Here is a 26,181-nt window from a genome sequence, read left to right on the forward strand (position 1 = left end):
CGAAAGGAAACTAAATTAATCAAAAACCTGGAATTAAAAGTTTAAAGATGACCATGAAATCAAGGGCGATTTTTTATAAATAGACATCTTGTTTACTAATCCCGTCTATGTAAAGAAACCTGATGCCCATATCTGAGGGACATTATCTGATCCCTGAGCCACAGCAACGGCACTAAGTTGTTTCAAACCATGAAAAATTCTACAAGGAATGAAACTGGAGAGTCCACCCTGCATCGACCCAGGCACCGGAAATGATAAAAGCAAATCCAGTCCTTATAGTCCTCCCTAGTAACATCTGGGGGCTAAGTGGGAGAGCTGTCTCACAGACCAGTGAAGCACCAGCCCAACATAGTCATCCTTTTTCAACTACGCCTTACAGATAATGTCCCCGACTCCACCATCACTATAACTGGGTATGTCCTGTCCCACCAGCAGGACAGACCCAGTAGAGCTGGTGACACAGTGGGATACAGTCGGGAGGGAGTTACCCTGGGAATCCTCAACATCGACTCCGGACCCCATGAAGTCTCATGGCTTCAGGCCAAACATTGACAGGGAAACCTCCTGCTGATGACCACGTACCAACCTCCCTCAGCTGATGAATCAATGCTTCCTCCATGTTGAACATCACTTGGAAGAAGCACTGAGGGTGGTAAGGGTGCAGAATGCTCTCTGGGTGGGGGGACTTCAATGTCCATCACCAAGAGTGGCTCAGAAACACCATCACAGACCAAGCTGGCCGAGTCCTAAAGGACATCGCTGCTAGACTGGGTCTGCGGCAGGTGGTGAGGGAACCAATAGGGAGGGGAAAACATACTTGACCTGATCGTCACCAACCTGCCTGCCGCAGATACATCTGCACATGACAGTATTGATTGGAGTGATCACCTCACAGTCATTGAGCAGGAGAAGTCCCGTCTTCACATTGAGGATACCCTGCATCCTGTTGTGTGGCGCTACCACCATCGTAACGGTATGGATTTTCCACAGCATTGGCAAGTCAACACGGGGCATCCATGAGGTGCTGTGGGCCATCAGTAGCAGCAGAATTGGACTCGAATACCACCTCATGGCCCGGCATATCCCTCACTACCATTATCCCAACACCAGGGGTTCAATTCTGGTTCAATGAAGAGTGCAGGAGGGCATGCCAGGAGCAGCAACAGACATATCCAAAAATAAGGTGCAAACCTGGTCAATCTCTAACACAGGACCACTTGCGTATCAAACGGCACGAGCGCTAAGTGATAGACAGGGCTGTGCAATTCCACATGAAACAACGGCTCAGATCTAGGATCTTCAGTCCTGCCATATCAAGTGGTGAATAACGGTTCAAAAATTAAACAACTCACTGATTGAGGAGGTTCAGGAAATGTCCCCATCCTCAATGATGCAGGAGCTGTGCACATCAGTGCAAAATGCAAGGATGAAACATTTCCAAAACCCTTGAGCTGAATGTTCTGAGTGACTGATCCATCTGGGCCTCCCCCTGAATTCCCCAGCATCACAGGTGACCAGACTTCAGACCATTTGATTCATGCCACGTGATATCAAAACAAGGCTGCAGGGACTGGATGCTGAAAAGCTTATGGACTGTGACGATATTTTGAGAATTGTGCTGAAGACCTGAGCTCCAGAACATTCTGCGCCTCTGGCCAAGCTGTTCCAATACAGCTGCAACACTGGCATCTACCCGGCAATGGGAAAAAATTCCCAGGGATGTCCTGTACACTTAAAGCAGGACAACCCCAACCCAAACAATTATTGCCCGATTGGTTATGAAGAAAGATCGGAGAAGTTGGGACTGTTCTCCTTGGAGAGGAGAAGGCTAAGAGGAGACTTGATAGAAGTTTTCCAAATCATGAGGTGTCTGGGCAGAATAGATAGGGAGAAACTGTTCCCACTTGGAAATTGATTGAGAACCAGAGGGCCCAGGTTTAAATTGTTTCCCAAAATAAGCACATGTGAGGTGAGAAAAACACTTTTTCACCCAGCGAGTGGTTAGGGATGGGAATGCACTGCCTGGAAGTGTGGTGGAGGCCGGTTCAATTGAGGCATTCAAGAGGGCATTGGATGATTATCTAAACAGAAACAATGTGCAGCGCAACGGGAAAAGGCCGGGGATTGGCACTAAGTTAAAATGGCCAGAGGGCTGGTGCAGACATGAGAGGCTGAATGGCCTCCTTCTGAACCGGAGCAGTTCTGTGATCCTGTGAGTGCCTTCACTCAGAGGGCCGGGAATTTATGGAATTCTCTACCCCAGAGATGTGGATGGCCAATCCTTGAGTTTGTTCAGAGATGACATCGATAGATATTTGGACACTAAGAGAATTAGACAATACGAGGATAGGGCGGCAAAATGTATTTGAGGTACAAGATTAGCCCTGAACATACTGAATGACAGAACAAACTCCAGGGAGAAAATGGCTGCCTGTTGCTCCTAACTCTAAAAATCCAGCAAGGGGTGACATTGGCCTAGTGGTCATGTCACTGGATTAGTGATCCAGGCGGACAGGGTAATGTTCTAGGGACACGGGTTCAAATGGCAGCCACTGGTGTACGAATTCAGTTAATCACAATAAATCGATCTATAAATGTTGTGGAATTGAAATCTGGCCTCAGTAATGGTGACCATGAAACTACCATTGATTGTGGTAAAAACCCATCTAGTTTACAAATGTCCTATCGGGAAGTAAAACTGCGGTCCTACTGTCTGGCCTTCACGTGACTCCTTACCCAGGTCAACGTGCTTAACTCTGAAACGCCCCTCGGGAATCGCTTGGCGAGCTATTCTTTTGCTAAAGTTAAAGAATTATGGTAATAAATACTGACCATACCAGCAAGGCCCACATCCCATCAAAGAATAGATTTTAAAAATACAAAAGTCAATATTTTTGGGAAGGCCTGTATCAGTTGCTGGGTCTGTAAGGGTTGTAGATTCTGAATGCGTTGCAGAGTCTGTACCCTTTGCAGGGTCAGCATTGTTTGGTGAGTCTATACTGGTTGGAGGGACTGTGTCTGTTAGAAGGTCCATATTGTTTTGAAGGTCCATATTGTGAGAAGATTGTATCTGTTTGAAGGTCCATATTGTTTTGAAGGTCCATATTGTGATGAAGGTCCATATTATGAGAAGTTTGTATCTGTTAGAAGGTCCATATTGTTTTGAAGGTCCACATTGTGAGAAGATTGTATTTGTTTGAAGGTCCATATTGTTTTGAAGGTCCATATTGTGAGACGATTGTATCTGTTTGAAGGTCCATATTGTTTTGAAGTTCCATATTGTGAGACGATTGTATCTGTTTGAAGGTCCATATTGTTTTGAAGTTCCATATTGTGAGACGAATGTATCTGTTTGAAGGTCCATATTGTTTTGAAGGTCCATATTGTGAGAAGATTGTATCTGTTCGAAGGTCCATATTGTTTTGAAGGTCCATATTGTGAGAGGATTGTATCTGTTTGAAGGTCCATATTGTTTGGAAGGTATGCATCAACTGGAGTGTCTCGATTGGTTTGAAGTGGTGCAATCTTTTCATGTATCCTTGTGTTTTTGTATCAATGTGCACACTTGGAAGATTTCAGATACTTGATTATTCGGCTTCAGCAACAAATATCCACAAATTGCCAACTTTAATAATTTAATCACTTAACTGAATGTCCACGTTTAAAGAGAGCAGCTACAACCACCAGTGCAGTGGAACAGGGCTGATAAACTCACGATTATATTTTGATTTTAATAACAGAATCTCCGAGATAAACATGTTCTATTCCTACCTGGAATTAACTCGGTGCTCTAATATGTTTGTTTCCAGGTATTCAGTAAACTAAGTAGAAGGGTGTTGCAATCTCACTATCTCCAAGGAGACATTCCAGAAGGTATAAATAAGGGATTTGTGAATGTGTCACTTCAGAGTTTAGTGCATAGGTTGCCTGCAGCTTTCAGGGACAGATCACTGCTAAGTTAAAATGCTTGGAGCATTTGACGTTTTCGATAAAACATTCTATGTGAGTCTCGCTATCGTCAGTGTCCCAGGTAAGTGACTAGGACATTTGCAGTCGTGTCAATCTGTGTGGGAGCTGCTCTCTGGTTTCAATCAGTGACAGATCACGTTACCTGCTGATCGAGTGGTCACCTTTATCTACATAGCCGGTCAATGGCCGCATTACCTTAAGTGAAATGTCTTATATTATCTCTGCAGTTTGATTCAATTTCCTCAACTGTCAGTAAACCTCTGTTTACAATCCACAGGCTTTCAGAATAAACACGTTCTTGCATTCAGTGGAATATCACCTCACGTTTAATCAGACCTCAGTGAGGGTAAACTCTATGAAGGAAGGGATTCGAGGGAGTCTGGGTTTTTTTTGATTCATGGGATCTGAGCATCGCTGGCAGGGCCATCATATATCACCCTTCCACATTGGCCCTGAGAAGGTGGGGGTGAGCTGCCTTCTTGAACCGCTACAGTCCTTGTGGTGTAGGTACACCCACAGTGCGGTTAGGGAGGGAGTTCCAGGATTTTGACCCAGCGACAGGGAAGGAATGGCTGATATATTTCCAAGTCAGGATGGTGAGTGACTTGGGAGGGAACTTTCAGTTGGTGGTGTTCCCATGTGTCTGCTGCCCTTGTCCTTCTAGATGGTAGTGGTCGTGGGTTTCGAAGGTGCTGTCTGAGGAGGCTTGGTGAGCTCCTGCAGTGCATCTTGTAGCTGGTACACACACCGCTACCACTGTGTGTCGGTGGTGGAGGGAGTGGACGTTTGTGGATGGGGTGCCGATCAAGCGGGAAGCTCTGCCCTGGACGGTGTCGAGCTTCTTGAGTGTTGAGGAAGCTGCACACATCCAGGCAAGTGGGGAATATTCCATCACACTCCTGACTGGTTTCTTGTAGATGGTGGACAGGCTTTGGGGAGTCAGGAGGTGAGTTAGTCTCTGCAGGATTCCTCGCCTCTGACCTGCTCTTGTAGCCACAGTATTTATATGGCTGGTCCAGTTCAGTTTCTGGTCAATGGTAACCCCCAGGATGTTGATAGTGGGGGATTCAGTGATGGTAATGCCATTGAACATCAAGGGGCAATGATTTGAAAGTTATTTACCAGTTGCTCAGACAGATGGAGAGATTTTGCAGTCGAAACACATTAATGGATTCTAACAGGAGTTAGCTCCAGTTCTCTGCACTGTAGTGGATCCCCAGGTTCGCTTGTTAAAGAGTGTACAGAAAATTGTGCAGACAAAGGGTTGTCAAGGAGCCTTTGACAGTGTGGAGGCTGGACTGAGCACTGTAACGGTTTTAGCAGAGCTGAATTAGGGGAAGGCATTGAAATCGCCTGTTGATGCATGTGAGGTGGGTGTCGGTGCAGTTTTATGACAGGGATATGAGATGGGGAACAATGGGCCAGTTAGTTACTATTCTTGGAGACTGAACCCTCGCCAGCAAATGTTCCCAACTGTGGGAATAAAGACATTGACTTCGATGTTGGCTCTACAACATTTTGAAATCTACATATCTCACAACTCTGCAGAGACTATTATTGATACCGACGAATAATCCTCTAACCCTCTTAATTAATATTTCATCCCAAAAATCTGAGACGATTTGACTGGAGTTTCGTGTTACAGCCGCATCACTTGGAAATTATTTTTGTAGCAGGAAGAGGTAAAATCGTAGCGGCTGCTTTGTTAAAGACATTATGCAGCCCCGGCCATGTATTTACCCTCACTCAACTTGTCTAAATTGCCTTGCATCCTTTTAAAATCCCCCTCACCGCTCATGTTCCCACCTAGTTTGGTGATATCAGCAAACTTGGAATGATCACATTTGGCTCCCTCAACCAAATAATTAATAAATATTGTGAGTAGCTGGGGCCCAAATATTGATCCCTGCGGTACCCCACGGAACACTTTCTGCCACTCAGAAAAAGACCCAATTATTCCTACTTTCTGTTCCCAGTCTGCTAGCAAATTCTCAATCCATGTCAATATGTTACCCCCATCCCATGTGCTTGAACTTTGCACATTATCCTCTTATGTGGGTCTTTCTCAAAAGCTGTGTGAAAATCCAAATACACCACATCCACTGGTTATCCCTTATGAATTCTGTTATTTATCCCTTCAAAAACTCCGGTAGGTTTGTCAAACATCATTTCCCTTTCATAAACCCATTTTCACTGTGACTTGATTGAGGTGTACAAAATGATGAGGGGAATAGATAGAGCGGACAGGATAACATTGTTTCCCTTGGTGGAGAATTCTAGAACCAGGGGACATAGATTCAAGATAAGTGGCAGAATGTGTAGGGGGAACATAAGGAAGAGCTTTTTTTACGCAGAGGGTAGTGAGTATCTGGAATTCACTGCCCAAGTTGGTGGCAGAGGCAGAAACTGTAAACTCTTTTAAAAAGTACCTGGATCTGCACCTTAAGTGCGGTAAGCTGCAGGGCTATGGGCCGGGTGCAGGAAGGTTGGATTAGAAACAGCACCTGGGTCTCCTCGGGCTGGCAGGTACAAGATGGGCCAAATGGACTCCTCCTGTGCTGTACCTTTTCTATGGTTCTATGCTTCTAAGAGAGAGAGATTGGGCAAGAGGGAAAGAGAAATAAGGAGACTGGACAAGAGAGAAAAATAGAGAGAGAGCAGGAGTGAGAGAAGGAAACCCTCTTTAAGTACCGTGGGATGTAAATTATCAGGCCCTGGAGGTTCATTGGTTTTCACTCCCATTCATTTCTCCAGCACTCTTGCTTTAGTCATACTAATTCCTTTCAATTCCTCCTTTCACTAGACCCTTGGTTATCCAGTATTTTTGGGAAGATACTTGTGTCTTCCTGGGGAAGTTGTTTCATTGCTCTGCCATTTTCTAGTTCTCTGTTATAAATCCTCCTGTTCCGGACTGCAAGGGACCTGCATTTGTCTTCACCAATTTTTTCTCTTCTTACATACTTATTGAAGCTTTTTACAGTCCTCTTTTATGTTCCTTTCATGTTTACCCTCATACTCTATTTTTCCTCTCTTAATCAAACTCTTGGTCCTCCTTTTCTGTATTTTAAACTGCTACCAATCCTCAGGCATGCTACTTTTTTCTAACAACTTTATATGGCTCCTCTTTGGATCTAATACTACCCTTAATACATTTTGTATGGACTGGTTTGGCCACTTTTCCTGCTGTGTTTTTTTTTGTGCCAGGGAGAAATGTGTAGCTGTTGCAATGCATATATTTGCTCCTTAATTGCCCATCATGACTTTAAAGATCTTCCCCAATCTTCCTTCGGCATCCCACGCCTCATACCTTCCTAGTTTCCTCTGTTCAGATTTAGGAACCCAGTTTCGAATTGGTCCACTTCACTTCCAATCCCGATGAAGAATTCGATCAAGTTATGGTCATTGTTCCCTACAGGACCCGCAGAATAATGATTGACCAACCGCTTCTCTTTGTACAATACCAAGCCGGGGAACACCTGCTCCCCAGTTGTTTCCTGGGCATACTGGTGTAAAGAAAACATCTCGTACACACTTCAGGAATTCATTTGCACGCAGTATTATTGTTAATTTGTTTTGCCCAGTCTATATGTAAATTAAATTCACCCACGGTTACTGCAGCAACCTTGTTACATGCGTCTCTATTTGCCTCCTGCCCTTCCCCTACTGTTTGGAGGCCTATCGACTACTCCCACTGATCTTTTCCGCTCTTTGTATCTGCTTAGCACCACCCGGAAAGATTCTAGCTCTGGGTTTTCAGAGCTAATATCCTCATTCACCATCATGCTGAAATCACCCATAACAAGCCAGCCCAAGCCAACTCCTTTTCCGGTTTTCCCTGCCATTCCTAAAGAGGCAGTACTCTTGGATATTCAGTTCCCAGCCTTGGTCACCCTGCAGCCATGTCTCCGTAATCACAATCACATCGGACCCCTTTACAACTGTTTGCACTGTTAATTCATTGACCTTATCATGAATGTTCCACCCATTCCGATACAGGGCCTTTAGACTTGTCTTTTTACACACCTTTTTTTTTACTTTGACCCTATTTGCCCTTGTTTCCTCCCCTTGCGCTTTTGCTTTTATTACTTTTTTGTCTTTCAGTTCTGCCTTTGTTTCCCTCTCTTGTGTCTGCGCCCACCCTCAGCCTCTCATCCCCCAGCCTCTCTAGTTTAAACCCTCCCCCCACAGTCATAGCGAATATACCTGCGAGGATATTGGTCCCGGTCCTGCTGGGGTGCAGCTGTTCCCAAGTCCCAACTTCCCCAGAATCGGTCACCACGCATCAGGAATCAAGCATCCTGCACCATCTCTCCAGCCACACATTCATCCAGTGTGTTCTCCTATTCCTGATCTCGCTAGCACGTGACACTGGCAGTAATCCTGAGATTGCTAACATTGGGTTCCTGCGTTCTTATTTAATTCCTAGCTCCACTTATTCTGCTTGCAGGGCTGAATCCCTCTTTTTTACCTATGTCATTGGCAGTGATGTGTGCCATGACCTCTAGCTGTTCACTCTCTCCCTTCTGAATGTCCTGCAGACACTCAGTGACATCCTGGACCCTAGCACCAGGGAGGCGACACACCATCCTGCTGTTAAGTCACCAACTGCAAAAAGGTCTATTTGTTCCACTTAAGACAGAATCCCCTATCAGTATTATTCTCCCAATCTTTCATCTCCCCCCCCCCGCCCCTGTTCAGCTGAGCCGTGATTGGTACCAGGGACTTGGCTTTTGGTGCATTTCCGTGAGAAACCATCTCCCTCAGCTGTTTCCGAAATGGAAAATCGGTTTCGGAGGGGGATGGAGCAAGGGGACCTGCTGCAATGCCTGCCTAGTAATTTTGCTCTGCCTGGCAGACACCCATTCCCTTTCAGGTGAGAGGCAGTTTTTTTGGACAGCCTCTGATCCTCGGCTCAATGGTGGAACTTGTCCCAGAGTAGGGTATATATCGGAAGTGTGCACATGTGGATCTCAGAGCTTCTCAATGTCCCAGGGCAGAGGGGGAATGTGTTCTGATCCTGGAATATCCACAGCCAAGTAGTGTCCAATACCAGACGAGAATGTTGTCCAGTGTGTTCTGATCCTGTGGGGAGTATCTGAACCAGGGATGGAGGTGGTGCAGTCCGAGGGGTTTTACCTGATGCTAAACTCATGTCCTTGCTCTCTGGGCCAGACAGGGAAACGTGTTTTCAGTAATATTCTGCATTTGTTCCCCTTCTCCAACTTACAGCTAATTTTCTGTCAATTGTTAATCTGTCCGGGGGAAAGTGTGGCCTCTCCACCTGCACCACTCGATACCTGATGGCTATGGCAACAGCAGACCTACTGGTCGTTATAACGGAGGTCATTCTCTATCAGATCAAATATCATTATTTCCCAGTGTCTTTCCTGGACATCACCCCTGTGTGTAGTTTTAACTCTCTCATGAAAACTGCTGCAAAAAGCTGTTCTGTCTGGCTCACCATCACTTTCTCCTTTTATCGATTTGTGGCAATTTGTTGACAGAAGCTGAGAGCTAAATATTGCACCGGGAAAACTGCGCCTGTGGTTCCAGCAACAACTGACATTCTGTCATGTTTAATAAACACCCCCTTCTACTTTACACAGGAACCTGGAGTGATAATTGACAATGTCCCCTGGGGCTGTTTTACAAAGCCCAGCTATTTTACTGACATTGGATGGGCGGGATTTAAGTGGTTTTATACGATTTTCAACCCCTCCCTCCCATTCTTTTTAATTCTGTTGTTCAACGCTCTGACCGTCAGCCGTATTTTAGTGGCCAATAAAGTCCGTAAGAGACACAGGGGTCAGAGCGAGGGAGAGAGCCAGAGTGACCCAGAGATGGAGAGCAGAAGGAAGTCTATCAGATTACTCTTCACCATTTCCGGCAGCTTCATACTTCTGTGGTTAGTCAATGTTATAGAATTTTTATATTCCAACATTACAGGAACAGCTTACAACAACGTTCAATACATCGTAAGACAAGTCGGGTTTATGCTGGTGAGTTTCAGTTGTTGCACAAACACATTTATTTACGGGGTGACTCAGTCCATTTTCAGGGAGCAGGTCAAGAACGCGGTGAAATATCCGCTTATATCAATGATTCAATTCATGAAGAAAAAACAATAACTGAGAACAGCCCAGAAGCATCTCCCAGGGTTTCCTGTCCATGAATGGAATATTTATCCACAAACTCCCAATAGTCACACGACAATGAGCAGCGAACCATCGGGCAAGAGGTGATGGCTGGAGGAGCGGATGTAAATGTAGCAGAAGGAGAGTCAGAGTCCTCCCTGCGGGACATGAAGGATAACCTACAATGTCGTAATTTACGGGGAAATCGTCACGGAATTAGTCTTATTCTCCCGTGTCTAACCCCTCGGCTACCGAACACCTCATCTCCATTTTGCATTTTTTGCTAATTGCTTCAAATCAGTTCCCCATTATCCCCGATCGGTTTCTCGCTGCTCTACTTCTGTAGAGACTCCCTGATCATTTTCAACACATTTATCCAATCTGCACTGAGCCTTCGTTTCTCCAAGGAAAACATTCCTAAACTCTTCAATCGATCTTCCTCACTGAAGATGGGAATTTTTGGACCCATTCTCATGAATCTTTTTCCTCATTCTCTCCACCTGCTCCTAAAGTGTTGACCCCCAGAAATGGAGGCAGTTCTCCATCTGAGCTAAACGAATGTCTGATACGAGGTCAGCGTAACTTTGTAGCTCTTGGACTTGTCATGAAGATATATTCACGTATATCATGTCATGGATAATTATTTTAAATTGGGCTTGTAGTATGGTCTGCGTCTGTGGTTGTGAGTGTGTGGGTGCTTTAATTGGATTAAAGCCAACAAGTCTGGGTGCTTTGATGTACAGGAGTTTTGTGATGTAAACAGTAAGGAAAAGTGTACATTTGCATTTTGTTGAGTGAACTATTCGCAGATTGGGGGTGAAATATTGCACCTAGCTTGGAGACACCAAGCAAGGTGTTTGTGTTACTAATAAAATTGGGACAATGGAAGGGGTTTTAATGTTAGGATAGGTGGATTTCAATGGAACGGGCGATACGATCAAACTTTGCTTTCAAAGGGAGAGGCAGAGTATCTCAGAGAGGAGTTTGTCTGTTCAGGGCTGAGGCAATGTCATTATCTAAGCAGCTCTAAGCCTACAAATGCCTGCAAAGGAACCGCATTGAAAGGAGCCTCATTTAGAATTCGTAAGGGAAATGTTTAAAAACTCGCGGCCGGCAATCAGGAACCTGGATTGGAAGAGTTAAGAGTTGAACTGGAAACAGACAAACTGGTTTTCGCAAAATTATACTTGTACCGGAAGAGACGGGTGAGATATATTCCAGGCTAAGGGAAAGAGAAAGATAAGGAAGAAAAGCAGAACGAGAGAGTCAGGAGGGAGAAAGGGAAAGATAGAAATTAAAAGAGAGTAACAGAGAGGGGGTGAAGAAAAAAACAAAAAGAGGCAGGAACGGACGTGTGTAAGAGAATTCCATTTTCAACAGCCTGATCTAAGAGACTCTCCCTCTATCTACTGAATGTGCCACTAGGGAGGGACAGTCCCCCCCAAACACAGACACAAGGGCGGTGCTGCTTAAATTTGTCAAAATGTGAGGGGAGGGGCGTCGAATAATTATTCATTGCACGTTGGAAAATCACAAAACAAAGGGAGAAGCCAGAGGTAAGCTGGACGGGGGGAGGGCAAAGCGAGTTAACAGGCAAAGCCCATGAGGTTTAAATCCTGCTCTCTGAGGAAACCTCTGCAAATGATGAGACAGCTGGAAAGCCTGTTCTCTGTACTTACAGTTCGGAGCCTGTCGGAGAGTTGATTTTCCAGCCAGCTTTTCTCGGTAGAAGCATTGAAATTTATTTCCATGCGTGGATGCGTTGCATCAAGCTCCAGAGAGGAGTAGTCTCCCTTAGAGGCTCTATGTGCTAAAAACTGAATCGTTTACACAGATCATGTGGAAGTGGACCTTTCAGACCGCCTGCGAGAGTTTCAAGAAAGTAACTTTTCTTTCTTTTTTTGTGTTTTCCAAGTGTTTGAGGTTTTGTGTTGTGCAAATACTCAGTCCCCATCCACCACCTTCAACATTCACTCCCTCCACCACCGACGCACAGTAGCAACAGTGTGTGTACCATCTACAAGATGCAACACAGGAACTCACCAAAGCTCCTTCGACAGCACCTTCCAAACCCACGACCACTACCATCTAGAAGGACAAGGGCAGCACACACATGGGGAACACCACCACCTGGAAGTTCCCCTCCAAGCCACTCACGGTCCTGACTTTGAATTATATTTCTGGTCTTCCACCAGCCCTACTCTTGGGCAAAGAGGATTCACTGTCCGTTGAATGTTTGAAAGAAATACGAGAACACTCGGGGTTCGCCGTAGTGAGGGGTTTAATAAACAATACCGAGTATTACACCCAGCAGATAGCAAGGATGGAATGAAGGTCGGAAGGGGGGTGGGGGGGGGAAGGGAGCAGGGGCATCACAAAATCCTTCACCGATCTCCCCGAAATGACCCAGCTTCAGAGTGTGCACACAAGCACAGTAAGATCCCACAATCAGCCGGTCGCCGAAACCTCTAACGTTGGAGTTTCTCACTGTGTGAGGTGGAAGGCCACAGGAGGGGGGGGGGGGGGGGGGGGGGGGTGGGTGGGTGGGGGGGTGGGGGGCTGCAAAGGAACATTTAAGGCCAGTTCTGTTAAAATTCACAGGGAGAGAGGGGCTGTGGCAATGGAGGGTAAAATAGAGTGAGAGAACTTCACCCTCTACCGATCCACTTTGGCAGGGAAAACGCAACATGCAGGATAACTTTTTCCACGGCGAGAAGCTGGGAAAGTTTTGCATTCGGAGGGGATAGGGTCTCCTTGTACCTGAATCACAGAAAGTTAACATCCAGGTAAACAAACCAGCAGCGAGAAACATTTATTGCAAAGCAATTGGGGGTAGAGTAGTAACTCATTCTGATTGCATTTACAGAGCAGCGGTGGGAGCAAACGTGAAAAACTGTGTACAGTCTCAGTCTCAGAGATATCTCCCTGAGAGAGAGAGAGAGTGGACTGAGGGACACCAGTCAGTGTACAGATATCTCCCTGAGAGAGAGAGGGGACTGAGAGACACCAGTCAGTGTACAGATATCTCCAATCAACCACAATCGCTAATATCAATTTCCCCAATCTATTTCAATAATTTATTATTATTAATATTGCGAATATTATTATTTTCATCTTCCTACATCTGGCTGGTATTGCTTCAAATTGCGCCTGAACTCATTCCTTCCGTGGGGCATTTAAACATTTCATGACTTTGGTCACATATTTTCATCCAATTTCTTCCAATGTCAGTTGGGCTGAAGAATGCACTTCGCGTTGTTTAAACTGTCTCTGATCCGCCCTTCGTTGAACAGCCCGTATCCCAGGTGTAAATGCGGTTTGCAGCAAGAACCAATTGCTGCCAATTATTTAAATGCTGAAGCAAATTTGGAAACTGACAAAATCGCTTCAGTTCCAGAGACAGGCTGTGGAAAATAAGGGTGGTTGGACGGGGAGGGAAAGCACAGAAGATGACCAGAAAGATATTGAACGCATCTGTTCATCAGGACATGACCCATGGATACAAGGTTAGTTTATTTTGTTATCTTAGCTTGCAGCCCTATTCAATTCAGTTGTATCTCGTAAATTTATTGTCTTCAAATGCTGAACTCTCCTTTCATCCCAGAAGCATCAACATGTTTGATTAGAACATTTCTGATTGTACTAAACGACAGAGCAATCTGCTGCTTTTTGTGGCATATAAGCTGCAAGATTCAAAACGCTTTGAGTGAATACATTTGGTCACATCTTACTTATAAATTGCTGTCCCTAGTCCCGATTCTCTAGGGCTTAGACATTCCACCCAACATGCATAGATAACCGAGCAGATGCATGACCCACCAAATGAAATATTACAAATCGAGCTCGGGAATGATGTTTGAGACAGGCCTGCGGCAGAGGATAAAAGGAAAATCTGTCTTTATAATAAATATGACAAAAGAAAATCAGAGAAAGAAAGTGAGAGATTTCCTTTTCGTCATTCTCTCCTTTATTGTCTCTGTAGTTACTGCAGGCATTTTGCTTTAAATTTAATATTGTTCTGTTTCATTTCTGGAACCAGGCTGTATTATTACTGCCTATTTTGTTTTTATTTTAGGGAATATTTTCCTCCTGATCACTTTGAAACTTCTAAAATATTTATTGTGTTGTTTGACAATTTTCTATTCCAGTTCATTTACTCAAATGAAATTCCCACTGACAACCAACCCCCAACCCCCAATCAATTATTTTTGGGCTTTTCTTACTTATATTGTTTTTCCGAATCCTTGTCAGAACAAGCTATTAATTTCTGACAGGTTAAGTTCCCAATTCCAGCTAAAGTGATAGTTCATTCCTCCTGTGGATTTTATACAATATCTAGACCTGTCAGCACAATTTTGGTGAATATCCTATTATTGTGATGGTTTCTGGAATGGAGTTGTTCATGTTATTTCACCTGGCACTGACGCAGCATTCACTCAGGAATGTGTTCTCGATTTGGAATTCTGATTAGTAGGTCTGCAGCAATTGCATACAAATTATTCAAATGTTTCAGATAAATTTGGAAGTTGGCTAAAACAGCTTCAGTTACCGGGACAGACTGTTAGAAATAAGGGAAAAAAGACCAAGAAGATTTAAATACCAACGCACAACGCAGGGATAGAAACATCAGAAATAGAAGGAGCGGTTTGACATTCGGCTCGCTGATGTGGCAAAGCCCAACATTGTGATAATACTGATATATCATTAACACTAACTTCCTGCAGTATCTTCATATGACTTATTATCCAAAACCTACCAAAATGAGCCCCAAATATGCATAGCGGCTGAACATCGACAACTCTTTGCGGTGGATGATTCCAAAGTTCACAAAACTTGTGTGAAGTCATTCTTCCTAAAATTACCACTAGGTTAATAGTCTTAATCTCAGTGGATGTGTCTCAATTTTGATTGCCCAGCTAGCAAGTATAGATAAACTTTGAATGTATACACTTCAAATTGAATTGGAAGAAATGAGTTCTGGAATTCTGCTGAGCCATGGAAGGGAAGCTGAACTGCAGCATAGTCCAAACATTAACTTCCCTCAGGTTTAAAACAATATCGTACAAGACTCAACACCACTTTGACACATGCATGAAAGTTCGTTTTAAAATTGTGGAAGCAGCAGCTGAGGCTGGCTCACGCAGCGTGCGGTGTTTGGGGGGTGGGGGTTGGGTAGGGTTGTGGGGGTGGAGGGGCGGAGCACGGTGGTATAGCGGTAATGTCAGAAGCCTAGTAATCTAGATGACCACGGCTCAAGTTGCACTGCGGCAGCTGGTGAAATTTAAATTCAATTGATAAACAGGAATTTGGGAGCTAGTCGTAGCCACGGTGACAATGAAATGGTTTTCGTAAAAATCCACCTGGTCCACTAATGCCCTTAAGTAAAGTAAACCTGCCATCCTTACGTGGTCTGGCCTGCATGTGACTTCAACTCTTCTACAAAATGTTTCACTCTCAATTACCCACTGAAAACGACTTGTATGCCACTCGGTTCAAGGGCAATTAGGGTTGGGCAATAAATGCCGACCTTGCCAGTGACATCGATCAAAGAATAACATAACACAATAAGTTGTTGTGCTGGCACAAAAAAAAAATGTAACAGGAGCCGTCTTAATTTGGAACGTTGGCACATATATGTGAGAGGGGCAGAGATAGAGCAGCAACTAAAAAGGAAACATCCCAATCAATACGAATGAGACAGAAAGAGAGGGTTATCTGGTCTGTGTGTTTTTGACTCCTCCACAAGGGAGAATGAGAAAAATGTTGTGACTGTAAATGTGTATTGTCACGTTGATTTCTAAACGTTAGGGGAAATAAGTATCTGTTGTTTCTCAGCTCATGAATTGAGATACACTGTCTGCCAGTTAATGAACCTGAATTAATCACAGAAGCATGCAGCGCATAAGAGGCCCTTCGATAATTTAATCGAGTCCGCAACCAACATGTGAGAAACACCTGACATAGAAACCTAATCCCCTTTACCAGCACTTGACATAGCCTTGAATGTTCTCACGTGCCAAGTGCTCATTCAGGTGTTCAGATTGGATGTGTGGCAACCGGCCTTCGCCACCCTCCCAGGCCGTCCATTCCAGACTGTCTCCACCCCCCGGGCAAAAACTTTATTCCTCATATCCCCCCTGAACTTCCTGCCCCTCACATTGAACTTGTGTCACCTCGTGACTGGCCCTTCTAATTCTCCACCTGTCCATGCTCCTCATAATATTGTACACCTCGATCAGGTCGCCTCTCAGCCTTCTCTGCTCCAAAGAAAACAAACCGAATCTTTACAACCTCCCTTCATAACTTAAATGTTTCATCCTAGGCAACACCCTGGTGATCTCTTCTGCAACCACTCCAGTGAAATCACATTCCTTTGCATAATGCTGGATCCTTTTTGATATTAGCTTCCCTATGGTCTGCTTTAGTGTTTCTTGTTATGTAAGACGAAAGTTAATTCTTATAGTTCCACTTTCCCTTCCTAACTTCTAATCCTTACTTTAATTCTAAATGCTACCAGTTCCTCTTTGTTGTATTCTTCTTTCTGTTCATTGCACTGTGATTACCTTTCACTTTACTTTCAATTTTGTTGAAAGGTGCCTTTTGACATGGTGCTTTATTGTGATCAGCTTCTTCTTAATTTTCAGCTTAATATGTATTATTCTGAAGCCCATTGTTCACGTTATAAAAAAAAATACGTTGTTATTTTATCCCTTTGCATTTCATTATTTTTTTTTAACATTCCTTCCCGAGATGTTTTCCCATACCCTGAATACCAACTGTGTACTAGTTATTAATTTTATATTAGCCTTACTTACATCTTTTTCAATGCATCATCCATGACATTTGGGTTACGCAGACCATCACATGCAAGAGGAGTGGCGAGATTCTTGATTTGTCTGAGAATATTTCCTGTCTGGCAAACATTGAGGATACCAAGCTGTGAATGAGGAGGACAAACAATATTGGAGGGTTGCTGAAAGTTAATTTAATTGGGTGCTGGGACCAACTTATAAACAAACATGCAATACTTCCACTTGCCAAAAAGACATTCAGGGGCAACTAGGAGTCAAGAAAATCATTGCATGAAAATAAAATAAAGGTGTAAATAAATTCATAAGCACAGATCCAGCTTCATGGGAACGATACAAAGAGCAAAAAATGCTGACAGGTCAGAAAGGAAGGATCACAAAAGGACAATATTTAAAGCAACTTGGACAGAATACCAGAATAACCATTAAAGCTTTGATAATGGTATGTAAATATAGAGGAGTTAAGGGAGAACTTTTGGAATTGGTGATTTTAAATTCATAGCGTGACGACGTGATCACAGGAGTTTGGATAGCTTCCTGCAGCATTATTGGCGCTTGGTGAGACCACACGTGGAGTATTGTGTGCACTTTTGTTCTCCCTCCCTAGGGAATTATGCATTTCCACATAGGGAGTGCAACGAATGTTAAGCAGAATGGTTCCTGGGATGGCAAGATTGCCACATGAAGAGAAATAGGGCTGCTTAAGCCTGTATTTGCTGTAGTTTAGGTGAATGGGAGAGGGTCTCATTGAATAAACAGCATTCTGACAGGGATGGACATATATAATGCAGTGATGATGTTTCCTTTAGCGGTGGCTCGTAATAATGTGGCCACAATCTGAGGTAACGGGTTATGCACTTGGGGCTGAAATGAGGAAAAACGTTTTCATTCTGTTTCAGGTAGACATATGGCAATCCATTCTACAGCTGGCTGTGTTGGCCAGGTCACTGAATATATTTAAGACGGAAATAGGTAGATTTATGGACGTTCATGTTGTTGAGAAACCAGGGGAGAGCAATAGAGCACAGATTTTCGATAAAACATCACCATAATGAGATTCAATTGCCGAGCAGTTTATAACGGCTAAATGACCTACACCTGCTCTGATGTTCCATGTTTCTAAGAATGGAATAGCCAGAAGCGATGTGAGGCAAGTTGTATCTGATAATGACGCCATTGCCTATGAAAATAACGGGATGACAGACATTTTGAATAAATTTGAATTATTCTATAAGACCTGCTGAATTTTTCCAGGTATTTTTATTCTTATTTCTGTTGTGGAGTTCCAGCATCAACAGTTCATTTTTTTTACTATTCTGAATAATTGCATTCCTGTCGTATTTGAGTTGAACGGAGAGGTCACAAGGCCAGGCATCCTGCGGAAATTAATAGTAAATCAGAAACAAAAGGCTCCAGAAAGTTCACGTCAGCAGGAGAATAGTATTGAAGAAATTAATGATACAAAACACTTACAAATTTTCAGGACCAGATTGTTTTATTTCCGGATACTAAAGTATGTAGTCAAGCGCTACAGGTCTCTTTAACTAGAAACTTATACAATTCTGTACACTTGGCTACCGCTCCTTAAGTTTAGAAAATCTTGCATTTCGATCAGCCGTTTAAGAAATTGATCAGCAGGGAACAGGGAATTTTAGTTCAGCTGGACTAAGCTTTCTGGTTGGGAAGTTACGACAGGTCACTATGATAAAAAGTGCATGTGAACATATTGAAATGTTTCAGCTGATCAGAGAAAGCCATCATTGTTTTTAAAGGGCAGGTTCTGCCTGAAGAATTGCATTTAATGTTTTGAAATTATTACTCAAGTGTTTTACCGAGGAACGTCTATGATTTCTATGTGTATCAACATCCAGGGGACATCTGATAAAGTCCTGCATAAGAGAGTGCCAATTAAGTCTCATATTAATGTAATTGAAGACAATTTTACTTTGGCTAAGGATCAGTGGAAAGAAGCCAGAGGACAAAGGCAATGGATAACGATAACGATTGGCAGGCTGTGACTTCCGGTGTCCCACAAGGATCTCAACTATTCACTTTGGTGACTAATATCTTAAATTAAGTTTAGAAGGCCACGAATATAAAATTGCCAATGACATAAATATAGGCATCAGTATCAAGCAGGTGCAGAGACAGACTGTGAAGAATAAAGGGACAAAAACATAGGCGATGACCAGAGTGAACACATTTAATCATCGGTGCCTAAGGTGAAGGAACGGTTCAATTTGTCATCTCAGCTTGCAGCCCCTTTCAATTCAACTTCATCTAATATTAAATATTTCTTCAAACGCTAACAATCTCCATATAGCCTTTCATCCCAATTACATTAAAGTTTGATCAAATCATGCCCTGATTACACTTAACGACCGAGAAATCTGTTGCTTTGTGTGGCAGAAAAGTCCAAACATTCACAACGCTTTGAGTGAAAAAAAAAATCTTCACATCTTACTCATAATAGTCTGACCCTTGTTCCGTATCTCTACCCTAAAAACATGTATACGTAAGCGAGTACATGTAAATCACATTAAGATGAAATATATCAAACCGTGCTGAGGAATGGAAGTGGGCGAAATGATGAGTCTGTTCTGCGCCAGAGGTTCAAAACAAAATGAAACTTTCCTCGACTAAAATGACAGAAAGATAATCTTGATGGGGATGGAATTGCTGAAGTCTTCACGTTAAACGTGTTCAGTCTGTTTGGTGGAATTGTGTGATGTTATATGTTGCAAAATAAAACTTGTGCGAGAGGGTCGGCCGGAGAAACAGAAAGAGAGAGATAGAGAGCGAGAGAGGCCTGCTTTTCCTCACCCTCGTAAGTATTGTCATAGTACTTACTGCAGGCATCAGGCTTTAAATTTAGTTTTGTTCTGTTCGATTTATTCATCCAGTGAATGTTAATATTGGCTATTTTGTTTTTATTATATTTCCCCCGATTAATTCTCCTACTGATCAATTTTTAAAATATTTTCAGCTCTCTTCGTCAATATTCTATTCCAGTTTATTTACCCAAATTGCATTCCCATTGCAGAATATAAGGTTTTTTCACCCAATAATTTAAAAATGATTTTCTTGCTTGTATTTCTTTTTTTCCAAAACCTTGTCAGAACAAGCAATTAATTTCTGACAGATGATGATCCCATTTACACCTAAAACCTTTACCCATTTATCCTGTGGCTTATATTCGAAATCCGAATTCTACAGCGATATTTTGGTGGATCTCCTATTAGCTGAGTAAGGGTTGTGTCCTTTAACTTACCTAATATAGCCACTTTGGTCCCAACCTCTCCCTGCAAGAGTAATTGTTGTAGTTGAAATCCAACATGATAATTATCATTTGAATTTAATTTATTCCATAACTTTGTCAAATTGTTTGCTTTCAAGCCCCTGCAACTATGCTATGGTTTCTAAAACAAACATGTTATTTACCCTGACTATGATGCATCCTTCCCCGAGGCATTAATTCTCGATATCGATTTATGAGCAGCAGATCAGAAGAATTTGCTAATAGTTTATCTAAATGTTTCACATAAAATATGATGATTACAAATCCAGCATCAGTTACAGGGACAGACTATCAGAAATAAAAAAAAAACAGAAACAGAGATGATTTAAAGAGCAAAGCACATAGCAGGCATTCAAATATCAGCCATATAAGCAACTGCATGTCATTCGGCCCTTCAAAGTTGCAGTGCCAATTGAAATGACAATGCTGATTTTAATTTTTACTCATTCAAGGATTATGGGCTACATTGGTTGATGCAGCATTTATTGCCTATCCCTAGTTGCCCTTGAGAAGGTGGTGGTGAGCTGCCCACTTGACAGGCTGCAGCCCATGTGGTATTGGTACACACACAATGCAGTTAGGAAGGGAATACCAGGATTTTGGCCCATCGACATTGAAAGAATTGCGATATAATTCCAAGTCAGGATGGTGAGTGCCTTAGAGGGGAACGTCCAGATGGTGTTATTCCCATCAATCTGCTGCTCTTGTCCTTATAGGTACTAGTGGTCGTGGGTTTGGAAGGTGCTGTCTAAGGGGCCTTAGTGAATTCCTGAATTGCATCTTGTAGATGGTGCACAATGCTGCTACAGTGCGGCGGTGGTGGAGGGATTGAATGTTTGTGGATGTGTTGCCAATCTAGCGAAATGCTTGTCCTGGAGGTGTTCAGCTTCTTCAGTGTTGTTGGAACTTCACTCATCCAGGCAAGTAAGGACTATTCTATCAAACTCCTGACTTATGCCTTGTAGATGGTGGACAGGCTTTGGGGAGTCTATATCGCGCTACTCATGCCAAGATTCCTAGAGTCTGACCAGGTCTTGTAGAGACAGCATTTGAATGGATAGTTCAGTACAGTTTCTGGTCAATGGTAACCACTGGATTTTGATAGTGGGTCATTTAGTAATGAAAATGCCATTTCAAATCAAGGGGCGATGGTTGGAATTTCACTTGTTAGAGATGGTCATTGCCTGACACTTGTGTGGCGCGAAATTTGATTTCAACTTGTCATCACAAGCCTGGATGCACTGAACATGGACCGCTTCAGCATCTGAGGAGCCGCCAATGGTGCTGAACATTGTGCAATCATAAGCGAACATCCCCACTTCTGATCTTATGATGGAAGGAGTGTCATTGATGAAGCAGCTGAGGATGCTTGGGCCTAGTTCACTAACCTCAGGAACTATTGTAGTGATGTCCTGGTGTTGAGATGAATGACATCCAACAACCATAGGCATCGTCGTTTGAGCTCGGTATGACCCCAGCCGGTGGAGAGCTCTGCCCCTGATTCCCATTGACTACAGTTTAGCTGGCGCTCATTGATTCCACATGCGGCCAAAGGCTACTTTGATGTAAAGGACAGTCACTCTCACCACACCTCGGGAGGTCAGCTCTGTTCTCCATGTTGCATTTACATTTAAAATCATTAACAGACGCTACACAAAGTAAAGGAACTATTACTAAGTAAACAGGAACCTCAATGGAAACAGCTCTCTAATCACAAAAGCGCCCGTCAGCAATTATTATTTTGTTTCCTGCCACTTAGTTAATTTTATATCCAGCTTTTTACATTCTCCTAGAACTCAATTGCGGAGCAGTTTATAACGGCTAAATGAACTACTCCTGCTCTGATGTTCCCTGTTTCTAAGATTGGAATAGCCAGAAGCGATGTGAGGCAAGTTGCATCTGATAATGACGCCATTGTCAATGAAATTAAGGAGATGACAGATATTTTGAACAATTCTGAATAATTATATAAGACCTGCTGAATTTTTACAGGTAGTTTAATTATTATTTTTGTTGTGGATTTCCAGAATAAACAGTTTTTTGCTTCTATTCTGAATAATTGCATCCCTGTAGTATTGGAATTGAAGGGAGAGGTCATCATTCCAGGCATCCCAAGGAAATTAATTTCATCAGAAAGAATAGGCTCAACAATGTTCACGTCAGCAGGAGAAATGTATCAGAGAAATTATTGACACAAAACACTTACAAATTTTCAGGACAGATTGTTTTATTGCAGGATATTAAGGGATTTAGTCAAGCGCTACAAATGTCCTTAACTATAAACTTTTACAATTCTATACACGTGGCTACCACTCCTTAAGTTTAGAAATTCTTCCATGTCATTCCGCCGTTTAAGAAATATATCAGGAAACCAGGGAATTCGAGTTCAGCTGGAGTACGCTTTGTTGTAGGGGAATTACGACAGGTCACTATGATATAAAGCGCGTGTAAACATCTTGAAATGTTTCAGCTGATCAGAGAAATCCAACATTGTTTTTAAAGGGCAAGTTCTGCCTGAAGAATTGCATTTAATGTTTTTAAGTGTTTACTCAAGTGTTTTGCAGAGGAATGTCTATGATTTTTATGTGTATCAACATCGAGGGACATCTGATAAAGTCCTCCATAAGAGACTGTCAGCTAAGTTTAATACTGATGGAATTGAAGGCAATATTGTTTTGGCTAAGGATCAGTGGAAAGAAGCCAGAGGACAGAGGGAATGGACAACGATAACAATTGGCAGGCTGTGACTCCAGGTGTCCCACAATGATCTCAAATATCCACTGTAGTGACTAATAACTTAGATGAAGTTTAGAAGACCACGAATATATAATTGCCAATGACATAAATATAGGCATCGGTTAAATGGAAGCTTGTCATTTCAGCGAGGCTTTGACAGTTGAAACGAATGGACAAAATTGTAAAAGAATGGATTGTGATGCAGGCAATTGTGAGTTCTAACGGTAAGAATTGAAGAAATAGGAGCTACAGTAGGTCATATGATTCACCGAGCTTGCACCACTGATGTAAAAGCAAAATACTGTGGTTGCTTGAACCCTGAAACAAAAACAGAAAATACTGGGAAAGCTATGCAGGTCTTAGAGCTTCTGTGGAGAGATGAAAACGGAGTTAACACTTCGAGTCCTTATGACAATTCTGCAGAGCTGAAGAGATGTAAAAATGTAATGAAGTGTCTGATGTTCAAGTGGGGTAGAGCAGGTGAAACTAGATAGAAGGCCAGTGCTACGTTGAGGCAAAGGAAAGGTTGCCAGAGATATCATGGACAAAATGATAAAGGTGTGCTAATGATGGTGATACTGGCTAAAAGGAGATGCAGATGGTGGCTTTCAGATCAGAAAGAATAACGTGCTAATGGTAGGACAAGGGCAGGCACTCTGGAAAGAACAACATGAACAAATGATAGATGGTATTTGTAGAGGTGGGTTGGGGGATGGGTCTGTTTTGGGAAAAAGCATGAAAACATGATCTAAGGTGGGGGTAAAGCAATGAATAAAATTAAACCAACAGAAACAAAAATACGTGGATAAAAACAAAACAATTAAAACTAAAAAAGGAATCGAAACTTTAGCTCTGTTTTTCATTCTCTCCATGGATGCTGTTCTTCCTATTGAGTTTTTCCAGCATTTTCCGTTTTTATTTTGGGCTTGCACCGCTATTCAGTACAATCATCGCTCATCTGTAGTCTCAAGTTCAATTTCGCACGAGCTCCCGTGATTCTATGAAAAAGCAAAAACTGTCTATCTCAGCCCATTGCCTGCACAGGACGATGGAACAGACAAAGCCCACTGGTGTCGGGAATCCACAAGATCCACAAAGTTTGAATGCAGAAATTTGAACTCGTCTCAAGCTAAAATGATTGATCCGTAGACCTGTGAATGTGCACATGTGATCTGTTTTCGCAGGCATGGAGACGGGACTCTCAGTGTCCACTCATGTTAACCCCTATTAAAACCGTGCATTTGTCAATTAGATCACGCCTTATTCTTCGACCCTGCAGGGAGGCCCAATTGAATCAGCTTTTCATCACTGGATAACCCTTTCATCCCAGACACCAACAGCGTGAACATTTACTGTACCACTTTCAAGGCAATTATGCTTCTCCTTATATGTGACCAAATTTACACTCGCTGCTCCAGTTCAGGTCTCATCAAAGCCCTACATAAATGTTTATATATTGTCTAAATTTCGTGCAAAAATGCCCTTTCAGTGTAGAGCCACATGTACTTTGCCTTCCCATGACTTTCTTTAGCTCCATGCAAATGACCTCGTTCCTTGTTCCTGTAATAATATACTTACAAACCAGTCAAGCTCAATATTCAGACGTTTCAAAACTTGAAAATTCTTCTGTGTATTCTCTTTTCTAAAAACGTATATAAATTCGTACATTTCAATATCAGACACCGTCTGACTCCTTGCTTCCCCCTTCATTTAAATGTGTGTATCTCTTTGCAGCCTATTCCTGCCCTCCCTATACTTTACAATTCTAACCGTATTTTGTCTGTACACCAAATGTATATGCATTACTCTCCATCTGTTGACACAGTTTGTAAACAGCGGAGTCGCCAGCAGTAATCCCTGCGGTGCTCCATGAGTTCCAGCCTGACAAGTTGAAAATGTCCCACCTGTTCCATCTCCCTTCAACCTCCCTGTTACCAATTCTCCATCAGTAATATCCTGACTATATGAAGTTTATATTGCGTGTTACACTTTGGCGTGGCACATCATAATCCAGATAGCTTCATTTAGAAAGAGACAAGCTGTGAAAAAGTGACGGAAAAATACAGATAAGATTAATAGGCCGAAGATGACTACAGACATGAGGTCATATGAACTTCAGTTGTAGTAGCTGGTGGAGGCGACGTGTTATTTGCAGCTTATTTTCACACTCACTTTAAACATGCCGGATCTTTTACCTTAGCTCCACTTCATAAATTTTCCCAATGTCTTTAGTCAGCTTTGTACCAAAATCGCCTTTGAATTTTGTTTTGTAAAAACTAAAAGGGCGAGCATCTGCAACTCTCTGCGGTAGAGGGTGTCAAAGATTCTCAATTCTTTGATTGAAGACATTTCACTATATATTACACCTAAATCGCTGACGGTTATTCTGTCCCTACAAGATCACAACTATCCAGATAGCAGGTGTATTTGTGCAATATCACATTTTATTAAAAAAAAATTATGAATGGTGGTTGACTGTATGGGGTGGCAGGTTTGAGGCAGAGGGTAAACGCAATCAACCAATGTCCCTCCCGATTAAACGCAAAATCATCTAGGAACTAATGCCAATGTCGTAGTCCGGCACATCCAGAGAAGCTGTTTATTAAAGAATGGATTAAAAGCTAATTTTCTTATGTTAAATATGTTTCGTGTGCGTGCTCAGCTCCTGTAAAAGTGTTTAACTAAGGGCGTGCTAATATAGATATAATCCTGACTGAGGACAGAGTGAGCGAGAGAGAGATAGAAAGAGACAGTGAGAGATATAAACATGGAGTATCCCGGCCCATGCCTCATTGTTTATTCTTTCTAATTCATCCATATTGTCTCTAAACATCTGTTGATTTGCATTTTGTTATTTTTATAGGATATAGTAGGCTTTAGCTGATTTATTCATTAATGATTTACTGCCAAGCTTCTGCTTCCCTTCCGCTTCAATATTCGTCCCTAACCTCTTGATATGCGGTCCGTCCGACTCTCCTTTATCGTCATTCTACCCGCTGAACGATTTCTACCTTCAGTTATATTATTGCTCGGATTCCTTTATTCATGTGGATGTTTTATGGTTGGCTATTTTGTTTCTATTTTATTGGGACTAGTTTGTCCCGAATACAGCACCCTCTCTCTCTCTATCTTCTTTCTTCTCTTATATTTCAATTTTGTTGCTGAAACAAATGGCTAGGTTTGAGTTGGTGATGATGCGTCCATTTTCAGCTAACATGATTGCTCCTAACTGCCC

General features: G+C 42.6%; 1 pseudogene; it reads left to right on the forward strand.

Moving 5' to 3' along the window:
* The first annotated feature begins 3,963 nt into the window (after positions 1–3,963).
* LOC144674872 (putative G-protein coupled receptor 139) lies at positions 3,964–10,097 on the forward strand (annotated as a pseudogene).
* Positions 10,098–26,181: the final 16,084 nt, after the last annotated feature.

This window comes from Cetorhinus maximus, unplaced genomic scaffold (genome assembly GCF_964194155.1).
Source record: "Cetorhinus maximus unplaced genomic scaffold, sCetMax3.hap1.1 HAP1_SCAFFOLD_838, whole genome shotgun sequence".
NCBI classification, from domain to species: domain Eukaryota; kingdom Metazoa; phylum Chordata; class Chondrichthyes; order Lamniformes; family Cetorhinidae; genus Cetorhinus; species Cetorhinus maximus.